This window comes from Caretta caretta, chromosome 5 (assembly GCF_965140235.1).
Source record: "Caretta caretta isolate rCarCar2 chromosome 5, rCarCar1.hap1, whole genome shotgun sequence".
Taxonomy (NCBI): Eukaryota; Metazoa; Chordata; order Testudines; family Cheloniidae; genus Caretta; species Caretta caretta.
Window position 1 is genome coordinate 134,060,608 of NC_134210.1, and position 3,536 is coordinate 134,064,143.

The 3,536-nt window shown below is 42.4% G+C and overlaps 1 long non-coding RNA gene across 1 annotated transcript; it reads left to right on the forward strand.

The window, feature by feature from the left end:
- On the forward strand, positions 1-3,110 carry LOC125636890 (uncharacterized). The gene is made up of 3 exons (XR_007356770.2): positions 1-312; positions 1,948-2,061; positions 2,893-3,110. It is a non-coding gene; the product is annotated as an uncharacterized LOC125636890 (long non-coding RNA).
- The last annotated feature ends 426 nt before the right edge of the window (positions 3,111-3,536 follow it).

Genomic DNA, 3,536 nt, shown 5'->3' on the forward strand with positions numbered 1-3,536 from the left:
AAATCTTTTGAAATCTCCAGATATAATCTGCAATCTTTGCTAATTTAGTGCTGTCACTTTAAAAGTGTGGACTACCCTGCCACAAACCAACCAACCAAAAAATCCTTTACAACAGTTCTGATCATCTGAAGGAGAAGAACCTGCCTTCATTGGAGTCTCTGGAAGATACTTCTGGAAACTGGGGCTTGGGATCTCACCCGTGTTTCTCTTTGCAAAGGAATGTATGTGTCCTATGGCTATCCGTGTGATTGAAAAGTTGGAGCAGGAGGCCAGAGATGAGCAGTTGTTCTGCGCACCACAGCTCATATTCAGGTATTTTGACAAGGAGTGGCACCATTGATTGTATGCGTCTTTGAATTCCTAGAAATAATTGCACCCTGACTGACACTTTGCACACACATGGCACCTTTCCCCAAGCCGCTCAAAGTGCCTCTTACACATTAATTAAGCTTAAACAACCCCCCTATGAGAGAATCATTACTGTACTCTGCACATTAAGAAGCTGAGGCACAGGGAGTTTAATTGATTTGCCCACGGTTTCACAGCAAAGGCCTGATCCAAAGCCCATTGCAATCAATGGAAAGACTCCATTTGACTTCAGTGGGCTGTGGCTAATGTCCTAAATCAGAGCTAGAACCTGAATCCACAAAGGAGTCCTGACTGCCACGTCCGCTCTAACCTGTAAGCACTGCACGGAGGAAGAATTAACTTAGAACCCTCTGCTTTGGAGGCTGCGGGCCTGAATAGTACATTCATCAACGAGGGGCCAGATTTTTTTTAAAAGTAGGTACCTGGCACCCACTGACTTCAATGGATCTTAGGCACCTAAATACATTTAAAAGGGGCCTCAAGATATTGTTTAATCTGAGTAAAAAGTTACTTACATAAAGTACTTGGCTAAGTTTGCAGTGGTGTTCTGATTTAAATCTCCCTTTGCTCTTTCTTTTTATTTCACCCCTCTTCCTGTCAAGCATTAATACCTGATTCTTCACTCCGAGGGTTCACCTCTTCCTCCTGCCACGTGCACTTTTTACTCCTCAGTTCTCCTGCATGGCGACAATTACTGAGTCCCCTTCCTTTGGCTTGGGGAGCTGGCTGCTTCCTGCCTGTGCTAAGAATAAACCCCACAGATCAGCTGACTGGTGGTGCTTTGTTCTGAGCTCAGCAGCTTTCCTTTTGCTGTTTCATCACAGACTCTGGACCCAGGAGGCTGGAATGTCCCCCTCGCCCTGAGAGAACAGCACTGTTGTTCCGCCATTTCTGGCCAGCACACTGTGTTCGGGTTAGGATGTCTGGCACCCATCCCTAGACATATGAACTCAGGGGGTGCCTTTGGTTTCTATAATCACAGGAAACAGAATATCCAAGGTTCTCCCAGGTCTCTACATAGCTAAACCACTGCTTCTGTGCCTCCTTGCTTCACTTTCATCAAAATATGCTTGACTCCCCACCCCAATCAGCTGTTCCTTCAAACTTACAATTCTCTCATGTAGGGGCATTTACTTCTATTCCCCTGCCCCTGTGTACTCACAATTCTCTAATACATGTAAAAATATAACCCTCAGCAGCAGGCTTCAGTCCACCTGGATGTAGCTGGTCCTGAACATACAATGAATTTATCTAATCTAGGTCTTTATATGGTGCCCATTACTGTGTTATCTTGGCTCTGAAAAGAACAGACATTGCCACTGAAACAAATTCACAGAAGGTAATCCGTTATTATGGATACTCTACACACAATGGCTAACACATCTGTAAATATTAACACTGTAGAGTGGGTGCCATTAAAGATTCAACCTTTACTGTCAGAGATGCCTGCAGTAACCATGGTATCTTTCTGTACCTACCTAGAACTAGGAGGTACCATAGTAGTACCCCAATCATTTTGGAGAGGCAAATGTGGAGTATTTACAGTTGGTGTCACCTGTACGTGAGTGTGTTTTTCAGGCCACAGCTGGAAGACATAGAAGATTAAGAAAAATATCACAATGTTTTGGATAACCCCAGGCCTTCCACAACGATCCAGTTGGAACTATACACCTGAAGAAGACTTCATTGGCTGTATCCTAATCTGTTCTGCCATGCCCGTAAGGAAAAAAAAAAAACACAATATCAATTCCAAGAATGTAGATGGTGGCATGAAAGAACTGTTTATAGCAATGATTCTGCACGGGGATATTTTGTAATGCATTACTGGCAAACCAGCATGTAGGCAGGATCTCAAAAGCCTATACTGTTCTATCAGAATAGTATAGAACATAAAAATAAATAGTTAATAGAATAATGAAAGATGCGCCCTAAAATTCATAGGGCCAGATCCTTAGCTGATGAAGGATCTAGGCTCATTGACACCACCTGAGAATCTGGCCCATAGTATTAAATTTCTCATTTGTTTTGGCATTGTACTAGTGCTACTGTAATTAAGGCTGAGACTTTACAGAGGTTCTTCATAGATGGTGTTTCTATCAGTCAGTTATAAATTTAGCAGAAATAACCTATTTTTGCTGAAATTTCCCCATGCTTAGTTCTCACCTAGTTTTGGCTTAGTTTTACAGAATTTGGTTAGACTATAAATCACTGGAATGAAAACAAAATGCTTTAAATACTTATTTTTAAACAAACCAAGTCCAAAATGTTTACTACTGCGAGAGAGCGAGAGCTCAATATCCACCATAGAGAAGGATTTGCTCCAGACCTGCTCATGCTCAGTGATCATGTAATACTTGAAGAAAAGAAAAAGTAAAGTGAGACTTCAGGATTTATGTACTTTAAAGCCCAGAGCTCTTACACCTACAAAGAAAAACCAGTGCCAAAAAATAAACCCAAAGCCAAAGAGGAGAGGATTTTAGAGTACAACCACTGCCATCTTTGGCCTTATCAATGTGATTTCAGATGCTGAAACTAAGGAGCCCGTGATTACAGATATCTGAAGATCTCCTTAGCCAAACAGGCTGGCAAAGGCTCTGATGGCCCTGGATGGCAAAGCTGAAGTTCTTTCACATAACCTCACTAAATTGGATACCTAGGTGGCCCAGAATGAAAAGAGGGACGACATGTATTAGAGACGCTCCGAGATAAAGCAAGCATGGGGAAAAAAACAATTAAAAAAATTACAGCACATATTAAAGTATTAGCCAATGTTGCAATACAAAGAACAACTCAAAAACCAAGTTTGGGTTTGGAATATAAGCAACTTGGGGGGAGAGAGATGGGGAAAGTTACCGACCCCTGTAGACTGTCTGGGATGTTTTTTTTGGGCTACACTAATCCACCTGACCACCAAGAAACCCCTCTGTTCATGGGAAAAGTCTACATCATTCTCTCCTGGCTGGGCCAATGTACTGCTGGAAACAGTGGCACGTTAATTATCTCTTTGACATGCGCGACAAGGAGAAAATGTTGCCGCAGAAAGGGATAAGAAGTGATCTGTGATATGAAGGTGGGAAAACATACGTTTGTCTTCACCTCAGCACTATGCCCCAGAAGGATGGGGGGAGCATGTTGCTTTGAAGAAGTGACAGCAAAGGGAAAGTGTG